The 23,540-nt window shown below is 47.2% G+C and overlaps 1 protein-coding gene across 2 annotated transcripts in view; it reads right to left on the reverse strand.

Moving 5' to 3' along the window:
* PACS1 (phosphofurin acidic cluster sorting protein 1) overlaps nucleotides 1–23,540 on the reverse strand; it is a 1,493,664-nt gene that overhangs the window by 249,057 nt on the left and 1,221,067 nt on the right. The gene's annotated exons all lie outside the window — the stretch shown is intronic.

A 23,540-nucleotide genomic window follows, 5' to 3' on the forward strand; every position in this document is an offset into this window, starting at 1 on the left:
TTGGTCACTTGCCTGGGCCACCCCCTTGGGCACTGACGTGTCCAATTTTTGTTTTTACTTGCTACCTTGTCACATTGTCAGTCCCCCTTCTTCCTCCAACAACTACCCCCCACAGACTGCCCTGCGGAGGAGCAGAGAGGGGCAATGGATTATTAGTAGACATACAGCTACAATTAGGTCACAATCAGGATTGGCCCCCCACTCTGACCCCTCAGCCTGCTCTGGAAATCGCCATCTGGGAAATTATTGAAGGACATTTGGACACCCTGAGGGGAGCACAGTCGCACAGCGCGCGATTAAACAGGGTCAAATCAGGCCAAATAAGGCAGTCCTAATGCCCTCGCCTGAGGCCCAGCCTATTCGGAGAAATCGCTACCTTTACAGAGCAGCCAAGGGCCCAACTTACAAGGCATCAAGGAGGGCACTTCCTTTCTCCAAGGATGGAAGTCATCCCACAGAGCATTCCATCAATGGCGAGCTAACGCTCTCGAAAAATGGAAGGACCAAAAATCTAAGACAAGCAGCTCAAAGCAAAAAATACAAAGCAGCGGAAGCACTGATGACAACTCTAGATGGATCATGTACATCCTTCTCCATTGGTGGTGTGTCCAACCTAAGCCTCAACCAGAGAAACCAACCACCCTTGGAGACCCTGGCAGCCTCTAAATCCATCAAAGAAGGACATTGCGTGATCCCATTAAAACTCACATACTCATCTATCGTAAAGGCACACATGGACAGGAAAAGGCCCAGCTATACCAGTTGCGGAAGCCCTTCAGAAATGAAAAAAAAAACTCAATAATGGATTTTTTTTTAAACCCCCAAATTACTCAGCCAGCCCATCTGGACACCTCAGACTCAATTAAGGAAAAAGAACCCAATTGAGGCCCAGCAGCTACCACTGTGGGTATATTATCTCTCATAACTTTGTCTCCCACAACAATAGTATGCACAACCAGGTGCAACCACACTTAACAAATAGTACAGTTAGTGATATATCTTCTGGAAGTCCCTCGCACAGCCTGTTGGCGGACATTGACTTAACAACTAGCATGACTGAGAAAGACCCAGGAGTTGAAAAGAGTATTCGCCTCCCAATACCCAAGGATAGCCCGGAGAAAGCACCACACCATGTTAAACTAAACTGTATAACCACGGCTGCACAAATTCACAGCTCCATCGAAATAGGCGCAGGAGTTACAGAACAACAGGTTATCGCAGGCTGCAGCCTCTGGCCTACTGATCAAGCAGCCTATGACATTTTTAAAGGCAGCCAATGGGGAGCTAAAACCGGCCAGGACTCACCCGTGGTTCCCTTCTCGAACCATGGGCAAATGCTCCAAAAAATCTATAGAGTTCGGGCAAGCACTCAAGCTGCTTGAGCTGCAACCCCCAGCAGCTCACAGCTCCACGCTAAGTTCGAGCATCATGGAAAGCCTAATATTATCTGCTTCTAAAAATATCACCAACAACATTGAGCAAAAATCTCTACTGGCATCTTTAAATGAAACTTTAGCAAATACAGTTAGGGCCCTGACATGGCAGTCCGATAAACTGGAGTTGCAACTAGACCCAATCCAAACCCTGGCCATTTCAATACTAAAGATCGAGGAAAAAGTCAGCGCCCTGCATCAGAAGCTAAAAAAAAAGCTGCGGGCAAGGAATCTCCTTGCGCTTCTTGTTCCTGCCATTTGATTGCGGAAAAATTATGCACTTTGCCAGATGCTTTGAACTTAATGGTAAAGGACATAAAGCTGGCCCTACAGCAACAACTAAAAAGCACCCATAGCAGGCTCGACCAAAAACCAACAAAGAATCTGGTCGCAACAAGGAAAGAGAGGCTACCATATTGGAGACAGCCGATGGGGAAACCTCACAGCTGGGAGCGATGCTACTAAAGCAAGACCTCGCAAAACTTTCATCATGCGCCTTGGAAGTAAACCACAATCCGGGGGCAGACTTACACCCCACAGAGCACAATTCGGGCCTGGAAGTGAAGGACAGAAAATCACCACGCTACCAACATAGTAAATCCCCAACTATTGACAACAAATGGCCCGTTGCTCTATCTAAAAGAGCAAAAAAAAAGACAAAAGAAGGCCAGAAACAAAGCAGTGAGAGATAGTCTTTCAAATCATCTTCCATCAAAGGTAACAAAATTAGACAACCACTCGCCTAACCTGTATCCACTGATTAAAGGGTGCGGCAACTTGAAGAATGCATTACGATCTGCACAACCACCTGCTTCCTTACCCCAGGCAACCCCAGCCTTGACAACGACACTACCTAAATCGAATACAGCCCCAACTGTGGTACAAAGTCTAACACCACAATCCATTACACCAGGAACACACCTGCCGGGGCCTCCACTCTCAACTTCGCAAGACCAGAAGGAACCGTCGGCCCGTAACAGTGGTAACACAACAAAAGATCCAGAAGCAGGACAACAGCCGGCATTTTCATCCGAATGCACGGAGATACTAGTTCATTCCACAACCAAGAAAGATTTAGGCTTCATCACCGATCAAAGCTCCCCATTTCGACACTTAGAGCCCTCCATTCACTCGCAAAGGGCGCAGCAACCCCCAGGATGGGTGGCGACTTCAGTCCCACAAGAAGCTTTCCCATCTGCGACAGAAAGTGATGTCCCATGGAGAGCATTGCTAGCGCGTGAACTGATTAGACCAGTTATCAACAATCACCTTCCCCTAGCTCACCCTTATAATTATGGACATACTAAAAGGTGCCTAAGCGAGGATCAATCAACCAAGCTGGCCCTCTTCCCATACTATCCGTCGGAAGGGAGGCAAGATGTACTGAATCATTCCAACATACTAAGGCTACTTCAGGCTACTCCTATTACGTCAAAGCTAACCTCAGATTACATACTGAGTGCGGAATTTAAAATTACACTGGAGTGTCACAATGGGAGGGAAGCCACATTTTTAACATTAAAATCAACTTCACTGGCAGATGATATACTAGATTGTAAGGCCATCCTCGAGGAAAGGGGCATAGGAATTTCAAAAATACAAGCACCGAAGTATCCAGCACTGTTAAGAAAGTCACATGTTCCATCCAACCCAAAAGCCCACCCCTATAGTATACTGAGGGGGACCGGGCCCCTGCCTCGCCAATCACAGATAATATAAATATATCCTGTTTTCACTCCTCATCAAGGAGCATGACCAGGAAAATATTAACAGGACAAATAAGGGGTGAACACCAACCCGACCGGAAACAAGTTCCCCAGATTTCGTCGAGTGAACCCTTGCCCTACTCCTAGCAGTGAAAAGTGGGTACTAGAGCCACAGCAACTGATAACTTTTCTGTCGTGGAATGTAGCTGGGCTCTCAAGACTTTTAACCTTAAACACAGCAAAATCATTGCTACTGGCATCTGATGTTCTCTGCTTCCAAGAAACATGGTCACTAACCCCTTTAACAATTGTCGGCTTCCAAGGGATCCATCACACAGCTAAGAAAACAAACATCTTTGGGAGGCCCTCCGGAGGCCTGTCAATATACCTCAAATTGAATATGAAAATAAAAACACACTCAATTTCAATCCAAGATGAGATGCTTCAAGCGCTTGTACTGGAGAGCACCAAGTCTTCGGCGTCCCGCCTCAAAATCCTCCTGATTAACGTCTACTTTAACAGCTTTGGCTCAGCTCGAGCAAGTCGACTCCGCCAGCTGTACGACAACTTGGATCAAATCCTTTGCGATCAAGTTAACCATGATATAATAATCTGTGGTGATTTTAAGTATGAATTCATTTTCCTACCGATAATTAGAAGGCAAATGGTAAACATGGGGTTTCTTTATGTTCACTTCTCTAGATCGTGCCATCTATGAAGTACAACGCATTGTATTTGGAATCCTCTAACTTTTAAACATACATCGTGAAATGCCTAAACAACCCACATGACCCCCTATATGAAGTGAGGCCGTATTTAATCGGCCTAAGGTGAGAGTAACAGTAAATAGTGACTATGATTAAAACTACTATTAACATTTGATGGTAGTGGCATTAATAATGTGACTATTCTTGGCGTCACAAACAGAACTGTGTTACATATCCCTTCTCTACTCTTTTTAGATACAGTTATACGTCATTTATAGACTGGTCCCTAATTCCAAAGCCATTTGTCAGCGATTTTTATTGCGACATAAAAGTAGGTATTTTTACCACTCTTTCTACATTATCAAAGCATGATAGATTATGAAGTACCCACGTAATAGTTACATTGTGGGGTTTTGTATTAGCGACATATGAACTATATTTTGGTTACACCGTCGCTAATTGGTCTCTATCGTGGATTTCACGAAATGTGATGATGCTGTGAGTGAGGAATGTGTTTTCCCCCCCCCCCCTTATTTTAATTGTGGTGGTCCTAGTGGGATGTTGGAAAACTTTTAGTCCATATTACATATAACTAAGCCGTTTTTAGACTCTACTCTGTGTTACAATAAAATATGTAGATGTATGTTATTTTTGCACTTTCATTTTTTCTAATGTCCATATTATGTTTTATGTTTAGGAATTACTACTTAAGTTATTCCGTGGAGGATTATATTTGTCAGTCCTGAGGAAGGTGGTTTTTATCATTGTACACCACCGAAACGCGTCGACGCATAGATTGTTGGGTGGAATTTGTTTCGGAACAGAACTTTAAGTAACTAGGGTGTACTGTCACATTGTCTCTGTTTACCGTAGTCACAAATCCATACATCCAAGACACAAATCTGGGTGTCTGTAATTGCTCCTCCTATTTTATAATTGTTTACAGGTTTTTTGTCTTTTTTTCTTTGTACCATAAGCATCAAGTTTGTACAACTGTGTGTGTCTTTAGGTATAACATATTGTTTTTGTATTATTTTGATTGTGGTATGATTCTTAATTATTTGTCTGTGACGATTTTATCTGATGTGATGTGATCATGAAAAAAATCCTTTTTAATATGTCAATAAACTTCTACTGATGTTTTTTTACTAAAAATAGGCCTCTTTTTTTGCTAATTTTCCAACATTTCACGTGGGGTATTCACAACTGAGTTTGGAAGCGTGCAAATGGATGAATGATGCAAGGACTTTTTATGTGACATAATTGTCTATATCAGCTCAAAGAGAAAAATCTTTTTAACTAAAAAGTGATTTTAACCTGCGACAACTAGGATCATTTAACGCCACCAGCTCACCTCTAAATCCCCTAAGCACCCAAATAAATGATATTTTAAGTAAACACGGCCTACAATCCGTACAGATTCTAGCTAACAATCAAGAACCATCATCTCAACTTTTGAAGACCTTCAGGGAAATAAGTACCATCGACTATGTTTTTGCCTCGGCGAAACTTACGAACCACCTTGTGAGCTTTAAAGTGCATTTCTCAAATGACAGTGACCACCTTCCACAACCTTTAACATTAATCTCCCGAAATTCAAAGGACACAAGGTTTTGGGCACTTCCTGCAATGACGAAAGACTACATCTAACTCGAAGAATAAAATGGGGCCACGTCAATCTACAGAACCTAGCATCTTGGAAAGTTGCTACAGGACAGTCCCTGCAAACCCAAAGTGGTGAATACCTGCTAACCTACTGGGCTACTATTACTAAGACAAGTCAAAGCTGACCTGTCATTGTTACTCCAAGGTGCACAAAAACAGCATAGGCATCTGATATGGCAGGAAACAAATCAGCAGAGGGAAAAGGATTGGCAATACATCCATTCAATCATGAGCAAACATATTCAGGCAGACCTATGGAGATACATCAAAGACAAAACAAGCCAAGAACTCATAAGGAGCATCTCTATCACCGAAGCCATGTGGTCTTTGCACGTAAATAACCTTTATGTAGTTGATCAACCATGAGTCCTTCAGCTGGAACACTCAGACCTTTCTGATGATTCAGACGATTGTGCCTCCATACTTACGACTAACAGCACTCTAAAAGTACGAGGCAAAATAAGATCCTCAGGCGCACCTGGTCCAAATGGCCTTCCGGCCCAACTGTGCAAAGAAGACTTGTCATTATAGTTCGCAATACTTCTCTCACTGTTTACAACCTGCACTAAACTCCACCAAGTGCCCGACAGCTGGAGAGGTTCAATATTGCACCCAATTTTTAAAAAGGGAGACAGACAGAATCCCTGCAACTATCAGCTGATAGCCTTATTGGATATCGAGGCTAAGACCTATGCAGCCGCACTCTTAAAAGATCTAGAGGCTTGGATAACTACAAATGCAATAATTCCTTTCTGCCAAACTGGCTTTAGACCCAATTCCTCCACATTGGATAATATAATCACTTTATCCTATCTTGTCCACCAGGCAAAAAACCAGAAGACAACAGTTCTCTACGCATGCTTCGTGGACTATTCATCTGCTTTCGACCTAGTTGACAGATATTTTATGGAGAAAACTCCAGGTGTGGGGTATTCCCAGCGGCATCCTCAACGCCATCATATCGTCAAGATGTCAGACACCGCGTCAACTAAGATTAACAGCAACCATGGGCTAAAGCAAGGGTGTGTCCTTGCTCCAATGTTGTTTAACTTGTATACAGCGGACATGTCCCGGGCACTTATCAACGCTAACCTAATCTCCCCAAAAATAGGCCATACTAAGATCACAATATTGCAATAAGCGGATGACATCGTCCTTCTTGACAACTCAAAAATAGGACTGCAGAGAGCATTAAATTCTCTTCACTTGTAACAATGTAAACAAGATGAAAGTAAATGAAGCCAAAACAAAGGTGCTATCCTTTGTAAGGACGCTTCAAAAAATAAGTAATAACTGGTCCCTGGGTCCCTTAAAAGTCTCTGGAGCCAAATCTTATAACTATCTGGGCACATGGTTCTCTGCAAACGGTGCATCAACAACACACAAGCGCCATCTAAAGAACAAGGCAGCATTAATAACTACCAGACTCTCAATTATACACAGCCCTTGAAAGCCCCTCCTCAGCGCCAATCAGAAAGGTGCTCAGGGAAGCATTACCATCTGCAATTACCTACGGCAGCGAGGCCTTTCCAGGTCAACTCACAAAAAAAAAAAATCGAAAAACTACACCTAAAAATATATAAAAGAGTGTTTAAATTGCCCTATTACACCAGGGGACCCTTGGTGAGACTTGAATTCGGCCTAGAGGGCATCGCATGGCCTAGTATGGGGTATTTCATAAAGTACTACCATAGGTGCATTACGGCAATGCCGGGCACCTTGAAATTCATTTTGCAAGACATCTTCAAATATAAAATCAACCCGTGGTCCACCTATTTAAGGACGGCAGTAGCAACTCTACAAACCGACCTAACCACTCTAAATACTTCCTCACTTACGTCTACTTCAATAAAAAGCACATTGAATAAACGGACTAAACTACTTTCTAAGAACACAGACTTGCAAAAAAATAACTCTACATAGCCATTAAGGGCCCTGGCAGCATCACACAACAATGACAGCCAAGTCGGACTTAGGGCACAACCTTACCTTAACTGCACAATAGGTAAAGCCTGCCTGACCAAAATCTTGGCAGTAGGGATGCTGGTATTACAAATCAAAGACTTTAATCCTAACTGGCTGCTGCTTTCTAAAGTAGTCAAGTGTAGACTATGTGGCTACAAATTGGAAACTTTTCTACATCTACTGTGCAGCTGTCCGATGTTGCTCGACTCCCGCCGATCCTTACTAAAGCCACTCTTCTTAATTCATGGTATAAGAGCATGCAACCATGCAATGAACCGGATTTTTACCACTATGGCGCCCCTCGAACTGGCAAGAATAGGTAAATTCTTCAAAGAAGTACAGGATTTCCTTAAAAACAAAAACTCACAACAAAGCACTGAGATGGTCATGAACTGTTACGTCTTAGCTCTTGGATCACGGATATTATTGCATTGCAGAGTTTGACCACACTGTAAGTTTTTTTTCCTCAGCTGAAACACAATCCATTTTATGGTGGATTTGTAACTCATTAATTATTCCCATAAAAGACCAGGGAAAGGGAAGAAGGTAGAGAGAAAGCCTGTATACCAAGAGCTTACTTTTTTTTTTTCGAGCACAACATGCCATCTATACTATATGGCCTTGTAAGGAATCATTATCCTCTTCTGCCTTTGTATATTATGTTTCTTTTTTAAAAAAAATGTTTTTATTGTCATGGTTTTAAGTAATCTACACAATACATTTTGTATTGATTGACAGTCTTGGGCTGAAGATGATGAGAAGGTCAGAGTGTTTCAGACGATGAAGATTAGATTATCTCACCAAAATCAAGATGAAGGGGGTAGGAGATACAAGAGGAAAGAACTTCAGATTAAAGAAAAAGGGAGTTAGAGGAGAGGAAAAGAGAAAAGGAAAGGCAATAGAATGCCAAAAAAGGAAAGATAATTGAATAGTGAGGATAACTGTGGAGAAAGCACAAACACAGGGTGGCGGCACAGACCTCTGGGGAAGGCATCTCTCCCTCGAACTCTGCAGGACTGCCTGTGGAGATTCCAAAGGAGCATGTGTGGGTGTGGGTGTGGGTGTGGGTGTGGGTGTGGGTGTGTGTGTGTGTGTGTGTGTGTGTGTGTGTGTGTGTGTGTGTGTGTGTGTGTATATGTATGTATGTATGTATGTATGTATGTGTGGGAAGCCAGGATATTTGGGAAGGGTTTGTGAGCTTTGAGATTGCTTGTAGAGCGCATGCATTTAGTGAAGTGTTTAACGAAGACTTACCAATGGAAGGAACAACAGTTACTGGGAGAATACTAAAGCTGAGTAGATTAACTTTGAGCGAATAAAGGAAGCACTGATAAGATGTTTGGGCTGAAGCTAGCTGAGTACCTTTAGATATTAAAAGTAAGAAAGATTTCTGATGCTGTTCTGTTTCGGGTTCGAGGCCTCCCTTGAGCCTGTTTATTTTTGGCTTAATGGTTTGTTCCCCCCGTGGTTCGTTTTTTCCTTTTGCACACTGTTATTGTCTGCACTGTTTATTGTCTGCCATAGTCTTTAGTTTTTATTCTATGTACTGAACTGTGCCCGTGGTGTTTCTGCCCCTGTTAACTTCTGTGCCCCGTTTTCCCGCCGTTGCCCTTCGCCACGGTGACCCTCCCCTTCCGCCCCGCTCCCGCCTCCCTGCTGTTCGTCCCTCCCATATCCCTTACAAATGACGACTGCTGCGCGGTCGCGCAGCGGGCGTGCCTAAGCAAGCCTGTCTGTGCCTGGACCGCGCCCAGCGCCAGTCTCCCTGGCCCCAGCGAGCCTCACAGGACACGACGCCGCTATGACGCAAACACCCTCCACACACTCAACGACGGCCGAAACTCCACCTGCTTCCAGGCCTTCCTGAAGAGCACCCACGGACCCTTCACCTGCCTTTGCTGCAGCTTCTCCAGCCAGCGCACACCAGCACGCCCTGCTCATACCAACACGGCAGACCATAACCATCTAAGCTGCATACTGCTCAACAATCGTTAAGTCCACAAGCACGCTGTCAAACTATCTCTGGGACCTGCTCGACTCATCCGCCCTGGACCTCACCTTCCTGACGGAAACCTGGATGAACACCTCCTTGGCACCGGACATAGCCATAGCCATAGCCATACCTGACGGCTACAAGATCACGCGCAGAGACCGGAACAACAACAAACCGGGAGGAGGAATTGCCATCATCCACAGGGACTCAATCAGAGTCTCCACTAGCACCGAAGATGCCCTCAGCATGGCCGAACACCTACACTTACAGATCCACCTCAACAACACCACCACCCTCAGAGGAACCCTCGTCTACAGATCCCCGGGCGCCCGACCACAGTTCAGCGAATCCATCACCGACCTCATCAGCACGCACGCAATCGCCTCCACAGACTACATCCTCCTTGGAGACCTGAACTTCCACCTAGAGAACGCCAACAACTCCATAACACTGATCGACAACCTCTCCAACCTCAGACTCAAACAACTCGTCACGACACCCACTCACACCGCTGGACACACGCTCGACCTCATCCTCTCCGCCAGCGACCGTGTCACCTTCAGCCACACCACCGAACTCCACTGGACCGACCACCACTGCATCCATTTCTCCTTCAAGAAACACACCACACACAACAAACCGCAATGCATCCCACACCGCAGCTGGAAAAAAAGTCACCGAAGACCAGCTCATCAGCGCACTCGACCGAGCCCCTCCGCCCGAGCCCTCCGAGACCAACGCAGCAGCCCACAACTCCAGAGTATGGATAGACGACTACGCCAACACCCTCGCCCCAATCAGGAAACTCTCCAAAAGACACACCAACACCAGAGCCATCTGGTTCAACGACGACCTCCAGAACTCCAAGCATACCTGCAGAAAACTCTAGAAGCAATGGCGCAAGGACCAGACACCAGACAACCATGCAGCCCTCATGAACACCAGACGCAGACAACACCAGCTCATCAGATCCGCCAAAAGAACCTCCTTCAAGGAACGCTTAGACAACAACGCACACAACAGTAAAGAACTCTTCAATGTCGTGAAAGAACTTGCCGCCCCCAGCTTCAGCGCCAACGACATACCACAATCACAAGAAATCTGCGACTCCCTGGCTACCTTCTTCCACCGCAAGATCGCAGACATCTACAACAGCTTCGATACCCAGACGCTAAAGGCTGAGGCCGACACCCCAGAATCTACACCCACCGAACGCACTGACTTGCTGCTCTCCTGGAACAACGTCAACGACGAAGAAACCGCCAAAATCATGAACACCATCCACTCCGGCTCACTCTCCGACCCCTGCCCCCACCACATCTTCAACAAGGCAGGTACCATCATCGCACCCCAACTTCGAAAGGTCATCAACAGCTCCTTCGAGACCTCCACCTTTCCAGAGATCTGGAAACACGCGGAAATCAACGCCCTCAAGAAACCCAAGGCGGACCCAAAGGACCTCAAGAACTTCCGACCCATCTCCCTGCTCCCTTTCCCGGCAAAAGTCACTGAAAAGACAGCCAACAGAAAACTGACCCTCTTCCTAGAGGAGAACAACGTACTGGACTCCTCCCAATCCGGCTTCCGTAGCAACTACAGCATCGAGACCGCCCTCATTGCCGCCACTGACGACATCAGGGCCGTACTAGACAGGGGCGAAACCGCGGCCCTCATCCTCCTTGGCCTCTCGGCCGCTTTCAACACCGTCTGCCACCACACCCTCCGCACACACCTCCACAACGCAGGGATCCAAGGCAAAACCCTGGACTAGATCACCTCCTTCCTCACCGGCAGAACCCAGAGAGTACGTCTCCCCCGTACCGTTCCAAAGCCACCACGATCACCTGCGGCGTACCCCAAGGATCATCCATCAGCACAACCCTCTTTAACATCTACATGGCTCCGCTCGCCAACATCGTCCGACAACACCACCTCAACATCGTCTCGTACGCCGATGACACACAACTGATCCTCTCCCTCATCAAAGACCCAGCCATCGCCAAATCCAACCTCCACGTGGGAATGAAGGCCGTCGCAGAATGGATCAAGACCAGCCGCCTGAAACTGAACTCTGACAAGACGGAGGTCCTCATTCTCGGATCCACCCCCTCCACATGGGACGACTCCTGGTGGCCTACCATGCTGGGAGCCCCCCCCCCACCCCCGACACCTACAAACCACGTTCGCAATCTGGGGTTCATCCTGGACTCAACACTCACCATGACCCAGCAAGATGGATCCCCACCAAAACCAGAAGAACGGTCACCCAGGTGCTCGTCAGCAGCAGGCTGGACTACAGCAACGCAATCTACGCAGGAACCACGGTTACACTCCAGAAGACACTCCATCGCATAGAGAACGCCTATGCACGCCTCGTCCTCGGACTCCCCCGCCACAGCCACATCACCACCCACCTACGAGACCTGCATTGGCTCCCGGTCAACAAGAGGATCACCGTCAGGCTCCTCACCCACACACACAAAGCTCTCCACAACGCCGGACCAGCATACCCCAACGAACGTCTGTCCTTTTACACCCCTACAACCGCCAATTGTGCTCTGCCGACCTCGCTCTCGCCACCATCCGCCGAACTACCACCGGCAGCAGATCCTTCTCCTACCTCGCCGCAAAGACATGGAACACCCTCCCCGCCCAGCTACGCAAGACTCAGGACCTGCTGACCTTCAGGAGATGCCTCAAGACATGGCTGTTCGACCAGTAGCTGCCTTCCCTCTCCCCACTTAAGCAATACCTGTCTGAGTTTTCATAGAGGGAGCTAGAGAAACTTGACATGTTGACTGATAAATGGTTAGCTAACATGGCTAACAAACAGATGGAGCTACATAGCTCTAAGCCAATGGGAGAAAGGAACTCTCAACAGACTAGTTCCAAACCAAAGGCTAAGGGCTAGGTTAATACTGATGGAACCAAGGTTGGAGATAGGCAAAAAAGTAACAGGGTGCCCAGCCAGGACAAAATAGGAAATGAAGGTGCCTCTCTGCGCACAGTGATTATTTGCTTTAGGTGTTACAGGCAAGGGCTTTACAAGAGAGACTGTCCAGTGAAAGACCCTGTACCAGCTGTTCTGATTAATAGAAGTGTTTTCACTATAGTGGGGGTGATCCGAGAGGGCCCTGTGGTGTTCAACTTAGTTGCTATGGACATATAGAAATGGGAAGCCAATGCACAGAAGCACACACATCCAAATTAAATGGAGTTTGTGTTGGACTACCTTGAAGAAGGGATCAAGGCAGAAATTGCTAACATACTGGCCTTGGGAGTAATAGAGCACTCCAATTGTCCCCGAGTTAACCCACTTGTGTTGGTTCCCAAGCAAGGGTCCACAGACCTAGGCTTTTGTGTCATCTACTGGGTTCTCACTGTGGTGACCAAGACCGATGTACACCCAATTTCCCAAGCTGATTGACTGGTTGGGTACTGCGCGCTTTGATCCGGCCAAAGGCCATTACCAAATCACGCTGGTGCCTAGTGCCCCAAAAAAAAAAAGTCTACATTCTCAACGCCAAAGGACCTAGATTAGCAGTTTAGATTAGGTCTTTCGGGCTCAAGATGCTCCTGCCACTTTTCAGTCCTTGATAAACTACGCTCTATGAGGGAGTGAAGACTTCCGTGTGGGCTGCATTTGGCAACATTCCATCTGTAGCAATTTGTGAGAGGGGAACCTACAAATGGGTGTTAATAAGGATACATAGGAAGAGGTGATGTCGACGGTAGTACAGTCGTAGACGGTGGTATTGCCGTAGTCGGCAGGATAACCGTCGTCGAAATAGCTGACGTCGATGATGGAGGGATCGTCGACTATGGCATCGCCGTCGACTATGGTGTCGTCGTTGAGGTCTTTGCCGACGACCAGGTTTATGTTGACGGTCTCGTTGACGATGAGCTCTTCATCTGTGGTGCTCTTGTCGACGGCAGAGTCGTCGACGATAGAGGCAGCGTCGACGGTATGGTACCCTTGATACTCGCCGTAGATGTAGTTAACGCCGTTGACGGTCTCGATGACGATAGAGTCACTATAGTCGTTGTTGAAGAAGTAACAGGCGTCGACAGTGAACTTGATGCCGATGAAGATTTTTGGCTAACTTTACTTCTGGAATGGCTTGACGACTCTGGTTTTCTTTTTGATGTTCCTGAAGACTGAGGGGATCCAATCTCTGAGGAGACCTTAGGTTGTTTCTCCTGCTTAAAAGATTCCTTGGTCAGATGAGAGACTTTTGAATTTTTCTTTCTCTCTTGAGGCTGATCCTCAGGCGACCTGGGCCTCTTGTGAAACTTGGAGGACGTGACGCTATCCACAGCAGATGAAGCACTCTGCTTCTTTTTAAGCCACAATAAAAGTCTTCCTTCTCTATCTCTCAAGGTTTTGGTTGAGAAAGAGCGACATATTTTACAGTGTCTCGTCTCATGGTTGGGATAGAGACAATAAATGAAATCTTTGTAGGCATCATCCACATGCACACTTTTCTTTCCACAGGATTTACAAGCTCTAAATAATCCTTTATCAGACGTTCTTCTTAAAGATCTAAGAAATAAACTTAACTGAAAAAAGGTTAAGAACTGAGCAGAGCTCTGGGAGACTCCCTTACACACTTAGTGCAGTGAACATCAAGGGATTCAGGCTCTCTTGGGATGGTTCTAGAGGGTGCTGGCTGCTGATTGGTTGTGTTTTGAGTTGGTCCTTTTTGTAAAAGGAGGCTAATAGGCTATTGAATACATGGTTATCACCATGATAGTCTATGGAATGTACTATTTACTATCTACTACTTTGTTATATGTACCGTGGGACTCCCACTACGACGATGGGGAATGATTCAGGCATGTGAATCTATGAAAGAAACCCCAATACTGGATAAGAGGGAGGAATAAGGCACATTGCTTTCTTCTGCCATGCACTCTGTATTGCCGGTAGAGGGGGTTCGTTTACTGCTGCTGTTGTTGCTAAACAGAGTATTGTTGCCCCTTCGAAAGAAGAAGTGTTAAAGCTTCTTAAATTGATGGCAATCCTTGGGTTGAGTTTGTAAACCGAGGGTTCTAACAACAGGCCTTGATGACCTAAAATCTATCTAGTGCTGAGTCTGCCTTGGCACAATAGAGACGAGATCCATCAAATAGTAAATCCGTGAGTCCTATCTTGAAGTCCTGAGAGAAGCACGAATTCCGCAACAAGGGATGTCTTCTTTTGGAGACTGAAGTCCCCATAGCTCTAGCCACTGAATTTACCATGTCAAGGCTAGATTGTTCATCTGCTTTGCAGCAGCCTGGACATCAAGTATGAGCACTTTGAAGTGGTCCTGGCACTCATTCAATAGATTAGAAAGGACAGCCTGAGCAGAGTGTAATAAGGCATGTACATATCGCCCCCATAAGACGAGTTGCGTTGAGAGATTTGAGGGCCATACTGCCAGCTGAAAACACCTTTTTGGCGTATTGCTCTGTCTTTTTAGATTCTCTGACAGATGGTGTAGGTAGAAAAGAGCAGTAAGTAATTTTGCAGGACCAAGAAGATTGCACAACCAGGCTTTTGGGTAAAGAATGTGCTGACAGGAAGTTGGAGTCACCAGGTGCAGGCTTATAATGGCGAGCGATTTGCCTCAATCAGGCTTTTCCAAAATAGCTAATGTAGGGTCAGTGAAGGCCTCATTTAAAGGAAGAAGTATCTCTGCATATTGAGAGGTGGAGGGCTGCACTTCTGCTAGAATATTTGATGAGACCTCCGTAGATGGAAGTTGAAGATTGAACATCCCTGCTGTTTTTCTCACTACAGGATAAGAGGTTACTTCAGGTGAATGGAAAACCGTTGGAGAAAGAAGTTCCCGATCCGGGTAAGTGTCCAGACCACCTGTATCCCTTAGACCTTCAAGGTCCAGGTCCATCTGCACCTCCTGCAGAAGGAATATTGTCTTGGGGTTCTATTTCGCCAAAGAAGAACCTCTTTTCCTCAGCTAGCCTCAGTGTTTCTCTGCTGGAGAGAGATGTCCTAGGAGGCAATGATGCTGATGACAGTGGTTCTGTTAGTGATGTCAAATGAATAGTATGCAGTTGGTAGGTCTATACTGCGCACTGGTGATCTGTTGTGATCCAAAGGGGATTAAGTTAGTAAACACCATGAAGATGGTGTTGCCTTCAGCATCGTTGGGGGAGACACTGGCATCAGGTTTGTAGGTGCCTACGTAACTGGAGGCAATGGAAGACCAACATATTTTCTTATGCTTTCTCTTCAATGATTCGGATGAGTGAGGTGATTAATGTCGAGATCATTTGCCAGCGGCCGCGATGTAGAGCTAAACACATGGACCATAAAGCCATCCACCGACAGAAAACAGGAACGAACCCATGCCTCACAGACAAGATAAAATAAGGGAACTACATTACCCAGACGCCCCACGCAGAAACCAACCGGAAGCAGGAAGTTGCTCCACGACCTCCAGAACTACAAAGCCTCGCTGCTCCCACGGCTGGGGGCTTGTCAATCTCCCGAATACCCGACCCAAGCTCAAGAGCTTCCTCGAGCATCCCGCTAAAGCGTCCTGTAGATTTCTGCTCCTTATTCCGCCAAAGCGGCACTATTCCTCGAGCCCGGAATTGAAGTAATTACCAGCCTCCCGCGAGACTCGGTCGGAGGAAGGTGTTGTCCCCGCAGGACGACCGAGTCTCTGACTAACACGGTTTCTCCTCGACCTGGTGAGCGCAAAGAAGCGCGGTCCCGTCAATGGAAGGACTTCGTGTCTCCTACGGTGAAGTAACCGCAAGTCAAGCGTGAAATCTGTTCTACCCGGAACGACTACAGTAACGTTCAGGTATTTTGGCATAAACTGTGGGCCCGGTAATCCTGCCAAGACAAGGGGCTAGTCTTCGGCACTCTGAGTGTCCCCAATTGATAATTTTGCTTTTGTGCTTGTTTGTTTGTTTTGTTTTTAGAGTATGCACGTGCCATTGCTACGTGTTATACTCTCGTCGTAATTACCATTGCTGATTTTGATTCGTGTTATCGACACCTATTCACTAGAGCCCACAACAGTGGAACTACTCCTACAAACCCCGGAATGCATCTTGGGTAGCGTTTCCACGACTCTTCACCGCACCTTCCTCATTCCACGTTCCCTGTTTTCCAGTCGTGTCATTCAGGTACAGAACCCCAGGGCAGCTATCGGAGTGGGAGGAAGCTGGGGAGGGTCATTGTTCCCTGCTGATGTTGGACCTCTTGTCTCTCTCCTTGTGCAGTATCCCCAGCTGGCATGTCCTGACTGATCTGGAGACCTGGGAGTCGCAAGGACGCCTTGGTGGTTATTCGTTGTCCCCTTTCCTTTTCTTCCCTAGAGGGCAGTACACATTGTGGCGTTCTCGTTGCCCTGTGTGGGGCTGCGCCCTGGGGAAGTGGGGGTACTTTCAGCCGATCCTCGTTCCTGCTGATGTTCTACCGAGGTTAGTGGCTATCCTTGTTCACGAGCTGCTAGCATCGTGACAGATTGACAAGCCCACGTTTATCATCAGCCTGAGCGATGGACACTAACGCTGTGTTAACCTCGCTGGTGGAGAGCCTGGCGGCTTTACAACAGGAGGTTCACACCTCTAGACAAGAATCCCAAGAGCTAAGAGCAGAGATAAGGACCCTACGTAGAGAGGTAGCAGGTATCTCCAGGAGTGGCAAAACCCCGGTAGCGGGGAAAAGTTCGTACATCAAGGACTGGACACTGCCCCCACCCACCACCTCTACGGGGATGGGTGCCCAGGCCCCAGGGTTTTTTTCCACACACACAATCAGTCCTCCTTCCCTAGGGGCTACTCCCACAGTACAAGTGATACATAACCCGGGTATACCCTTTGCCCCACCAGAACGATTCTATGATGATCCGAAAAAATTCGAGACCTTCCTTAATCAAAGTCGCCTCCATTTCCTATGCAAACCAGCCATCTTTCAAGAAGACGCTGCGAAGACTTAATTTATGATGTCTTATATGGGAGGAAATGCTGCAAACTGGACAATCCCATTAATGGAGCGGAATGATCCCGTCCTGCATGATTTTAAGGCCTTCTGTCTAGAGATGAGGAAACTTTTCGATAGAAAAACGCATATGTTGACCTTGGATAAAGAACTCCTCACACTTCGTCAAGGATCACAGGATCTGTCGACGTATATTACTGCCTTCAATCGCTTGTTGGTGGAAACCGACTGGCCACCAGAAAAGAGAACCACACTGTTCTATCAAGGGCTCCGGAGTGAACTCAAGGACGTCCTTTCCCAAGTAGTGCAACTTCCCCAGTCCTGTGAGGAATTAATCGAGCTCACAGTGCAATTGGACCACAGAGTGCAAGAGCGAAAAGGGGATAGAAGCCGAGGAGAAATGCGCCCCATCACTGTCAGACCACGACTGGCTCAGGGAGACTCGCTCAAATCCTCCGACAGACCCAAGCCCATGCAGATAGGAGGAATCAGAGGGCCCTTGACCGCAGACGAGAGGAAAAAAAGGAGACAACAGAAACTGTGTTTATATTGCGGGAAAGGGGGGCATTTCATTAGAGAATGCCGAGCCAGGGAGAGAGGTCCGGACAGAGGCACCACCCCAAGAACACAGGCCGCTACCCAACAGGAGCTGGAAAACTAAAGAACCCATGGACTGACGGGACCAACGCCTTGGGTTTGGGTTCATCTACGGTCCCAGCGCTGCTAGCAAACACTATCCAACCTGCAGTAGCCCATATCTCTGTAAGTGTCGAGTTGTGGGTCTCCAGATCCTCTCCTCTCAGTATCTCAGCCCTGTTGGATTCCGGATCCACAGGAAATTACATGGACCAGCAGTACGCAAAAAATATCGGAGTTCCTTGCGAACGCAAGAAAGCCCCAGAAGCCGTGAAAGCAGTCGACGGGAAGGCCTTAACATCCGGACCAGTCACACACCATACCCTGCCACTTACCTTGCAAGTTGGGAAGGATCATTACGAAACAATATAATTTGATCTAATCGACACTCCCCATTTCCGCCTCATCCTGGGTATGCCCTGGCTTACGTTGCATGACCCGGTCATCCGATGGACGGAACGTACTGTCTCCCTGACGTCCACATTTTGCCAAGAACATTGTACCCAGCAACATATCATGCCGGAACAACTTACCAACACTCAAGCGGAGTTGCTAGCTACGGGCTGCAGTACCATTAGTTACTGCTGTTCTACCGTCTTACCCGAAGATTACCAGGAATACGGAGAAGTCTTCGACAAACAAAAAGCCACTCAGTTGCCACCCCATCGACCCTACGATTGTCGAATAGAACTTGTGTCCGGAGCGGACATCCCCTGCAGTAGAGTGTACGCCCTTACGGAACCGGAGACACAGTACCTAAAGACTTACCTGGAAGAAAACCTTGCTTCGGGATTCATACGACACTCTACGTCTCCTGCGTCTTCTCCTCTCTTTTTCATTTCGAAGAAGGACTGTGACGAGCTCCGAACGTGTATTGATTACCGGGCACTTAACAAAGTAACGGTAAAAAAATCGATACCCATTACCTCTGATTCCTGTCTTACTGGACCAACTACAAGGGGCGCGTATCTTTACCAAGCTAGATCTGCGGGGGGCCTATCACCTGGTGCGAGTAAAGGCCGGAGATGAATGGAAAACCGCCTTTCGAACCAAATACGGCCTTTACGAGTACCAGGTGATGCCTTTTGGGTTGTGTAATGCCCCCGCAGCCTTCCAATACTTCATGGACGAAGTATTACGCGGCCTGTTGGACACTCACTGTATCGTATACATTGACGATATCTTGGTGTACTCGGACAACCTTCCCGAACACATACTCCACGTCAAAAAGGTGCTAGACAGACTCCGAGCTCATTCCTTGTATGCCAAACTAGAAAAATGTTTGTTCCATGTAGAGGAGGTTACCTTCCTGGGGTATGTTATTAACTCCCGAGGCTTTCAGATGGATACCGGAAAGGTAGAGGCCATAACAGGATGGAAGCCACCCCGTAACGTGAAGGCAGTGCAAAGTTTCTTGGGGTTTGCAAACTATTATAGGCGGTTCATCAAGGACTTCTCCAAGGGGATACATCCCATCTCCAGCCTCCTGAGAAAAAACGCCTTGTTCCAGTGAAGCGCAGAAGCCAACCAGGCCTTCGAGACATTGAAACGTCGTTTCACCCATGCCCCCATCCTCAGGCATCCTGATACTTCCCTGCCATTTGTGGTGGAAACGGACGCGTCACAGTACGCACTAGGTGAAATATTGTCCAAAAGACACCCTGAGACAGGACAGCTCCATCCTGTCGCATTTTTTTCCAAAAAACTGACCCCTAGCGAGATCAATTATTCAGTGTCAGATAAAGAATTACTAGCCATCAAACGAGCTTGTGAGGAGTGGAGGCATTACTTGCTTGGTGCGCGACATACGGTGGAAATGTACAATGACCACCGAAACCTCCTTTTTTTTTAAAAAACAGCACGAGCCCTAACTCCACGTCAGCTAAGATGGTCCTTATTCTTTTCTGATTATGATTTCCTGAATAAATACAAACCCGGACCCCAGAATGGAAAGGCAGAGGCCTTGTCCCTAAAAGAAGATGAGACCTGTCCTTTCCCGGATGAAACTCAAGAGCCTCCTCCCATACTCCCGACTGCAGCGTTTCAGGATAACGCCCTCGCCTTCGTAGTCTCTGAAAGTAGCGCTAACCAACGTGGATAGCCAAACATGGCTACAGGAAGCACCTGAACACAGAACCACTACAGGGGACTTGTTATACCACCAACATGCTCTGTACATACCTCACGAAGCACTACAACAACAAGTGTTAACCTGGGCTCACGACTCCAAGTTGGGAGGACATTTAGGGGAATATAAAACCATAGCTAACATCGAGAGGTCGTTCTGGTGGCCTACGTTGCGTAAGAATACGAGGGAGTATCTAAAACACTGTGCTGTGTGTGCGCAAGGAAAAACCAGCAATTCCAAACCTGTGGGGTTACTAAGGCCCATACCGATACCTCCAGTTCCCTGGCACACGGTCTCCATGGACTTTATAGTCGATATGCCCCCCAGTGAAGGATACACTACCATTCTTGTGGTCATCGACCATCTAACAAAAATGGGACGCTTTATTCCCCTCAAGAGATTGCCTTCCTCAGCAGAGTTGGCCTTGATATTTTTACAACACATAGTGAGAGCCCATGGGATCCCACGAATTCTCATCACAGACCGAGGATCACAGGTCACTTCCCGGTTTTGGAGGGCACTGTGTACCGCCTTGAACCTTGACGCCCGGTTATCCACAAGCTACCATCCACAAACAGATGGGAAAACCGAGCGGCTCAACAAAACGTTAGAGCAGTACTTACGATGTTTCACCCTCCAAAACAAAGCTGATTGGTATTCCTTGATATGGACAGCTGAATTCGTGTACAACAACGCAGAACACTCCGCACTAGGATGCTCACCCTTCTTTTGTTTACATGGGTTTCACCCAAATATACTACCTTTCGACTGGCCTGTGGAGTCCAAACACCCCTCGATACAGGAACATCACGCTCATTTGAGAGCGGTACTCAAGACGCCAAACAGCATTTAGCACACGCCCAAACCACACAGAAAAAGGTAGCAGACACAAAAAGAGCTCAGGAACCTCCTTATTAGGTGGGTTACAAGGTGTGGTTGTCCACTAAGAACCTCCACTTAAAAGGGGTGGGAAAGTTAGCACCAAAATACATTGGGCCCTATGGGATTGAGGAAATCATCAACCCTGTGGCTGTGCGGCTCACTTTACCTCCTGCATGGTGAATTCACCCTGTATTTCATGTTTCATTGCTTCGACCATGCCCTGTGAATATGAGGTTGCCAGTCAAACCTACTTCGTTGGATATAGAAGGACAAGAAGAATACGAAGTCAGAGACATACTAGATTCTCATTTAAACCGAGGCAGGGTGCAGTATCTAATCGATTGGGAAGGATATGGGGGTGAGGATAGAACATGGGAACCAGCCAGCAACCTACAGTGCCCCCGGTTGTTAGAGCGTTTCCATGCTAGACATCCCGGTAAACCTGGACAACCGCCAAGACGGCGGTCTGTAAGGGGAGGTTCTGTCGTGATCATTTGCCCGCGGCCGCGACGTAGGGCAAAACACATGGACCATAAAGCCATCCACCGACAGAAAACAGGAACGAACACATGCCTCACAGACGAGATAAAACAAGGGAACTACATTACCCAGACGCCCCACGCAGAAACCAACCGGAAGCAGGAAGTTGCTCCCCGACCTCCGGAACTACAAAGCCTCCCAGCTCCCACGGCTGGGGGCTTGTCAATCTCCCGAATTCCCGACCCAAGCTCAAGAGCCCGTGTTCCTCGAGCATCACGCTAAAGCGTCCTGTACTTTGCCCCTCCTTATTCCGCCAAAGCGGCACTATTCCCCAAGCCCAGAATTGAAGTAATTACCAGCCTCCCGCGAGACTCGGTCGGCGGAAGGTGTTGTCCCCGCAGGTCGACCGAGTCTCTGTCTAACACTGTTTCTCCTCGACCTGGTGAGCGCTAAGAAGCGCGTTCCCATCAACGGAAGGACTTCGCGGCTCCTACGGTGAAGTAACCGCAAGTCAAGCGCGAAATCTGTTCTACCCGGAAAGACTACAGTAACGTACAAGTATTTCGGTGTAAACTGTGGGCCCGGTAATCCTGCCAAGACCAGGGGCTAGTCTTCCCCAATTGATGATTTTGCTTTTGTGCTTGTTTGTTTGTTTTGTTTTTAGAGTATGCACGTGCCATTGCTACGTGTTATACTCTCGTCGTAATTACCATTGCTGATTTTGATTCGTGTTATCGACACCTATTCACTAGAGCCCACAACAGTGGAACTACTCCTACAAACCCCGGAATGCATCTTGGGTAGCGTTTCCACGACTCTTCACCGCACCTTCCTCATTCCACGTTCCCTGTTTTCCAGTCGTGTCATTCAGGTACAGAACCCCAGGGCAGCTATCGGAGTGGGAGGAAGCTGGGGAGGGTCATTGTTCCCTGCTGATGTTGGACCTCTTGTCTCTCTCCTTGTGCAGTATCCCCAGCTGGCCTGTCCTGACTGATCTGGAGACCTGGGAGTCGCAAGGACGCCTTGGTGGTTATTCGTTGTCCCCTTTCCTTTTCTTCCCTAGAGGGCAGTACACATAGTGGCGTTCTCGTTGCCCTGTGTGGGGCTGCGCCCTGGGGAAATGGGGGTACTTTCAGCCGATCCTCGTTCCTGCTGATGTTCTACCGAGTTTAGTGGCTATCCTTGTTCACGAGATGCTAGCATCGTGACAATTAAGACTTGGTCTTTTGATGATATTTTTAGCATCCACATCATTCATCCATAGCTCTGACCATAAACATCTTGGCCTCACCCTCTTTCAGTATCTTAGGATGCATTTTCTGGTAGGAGTTGCAGGCACGGAGATCGTGGACAGATCCAAGACACCAAGAGGCAGGTAGTATGAGGGTCCATGAGGACATTTGGCTGTCGCAATTTTGACACAGCTTGAATCTAGATCATTTTGGCCGCGACATACTTAAGACAACTGCACCTAATCAAATAAAGAAATTGAGAAAACACTGAATAGCGAATTTCTCCTAAGAATAGTTGAAGAGCTCTAGATCATGTCACTGGTGTGGAAAAAAGCGACCTGATGTCAGCATGCCAATGGGGTGCTTTATGACTCCAGTGTGAACAAGTGGCCGTGTGTGGCACCGAGTTACACCTGGCGCCCCCTACGGGCGTGGAAGAGCTACTGAACAGTTTCCAGATCCAGATTGACGCTTGGAAATATTCAAAAGGTGAGGAATCTGCAGGTATAAGTAACCCTCTGAAAAAAGGATGCATATTCTTATGGCTGCACACATGTAATATGTTCTATGCTTTCAGTTACCACACCATTTACACGTGTTGAATTATTCCCAAGATTCCGATATATTTCTAAGCATCCTGAAATTTTAAACTAAATCCAGGAATGCTCCTGGTAGGCTCCATCATTTTAAGCTAAATATTATTTAGATGTGTCAAAACTTGAATGTGGGTCATAGACCATAGTGCTTAAA

This window comes from Triturus cristatus, chromosome 9 (assembly GCF_964204655.1).
Source record: "Triturus cristatus chromosome 9, aTriCri1.1, whole genome shotgun sequence".
NCBI classification, from domain to species: domain Eukaryota; kingdom Metazoa; phylum Chordata; class Amphibia; order Caudata; family Salamandridae; genus Triturus; species Triturus cristatus.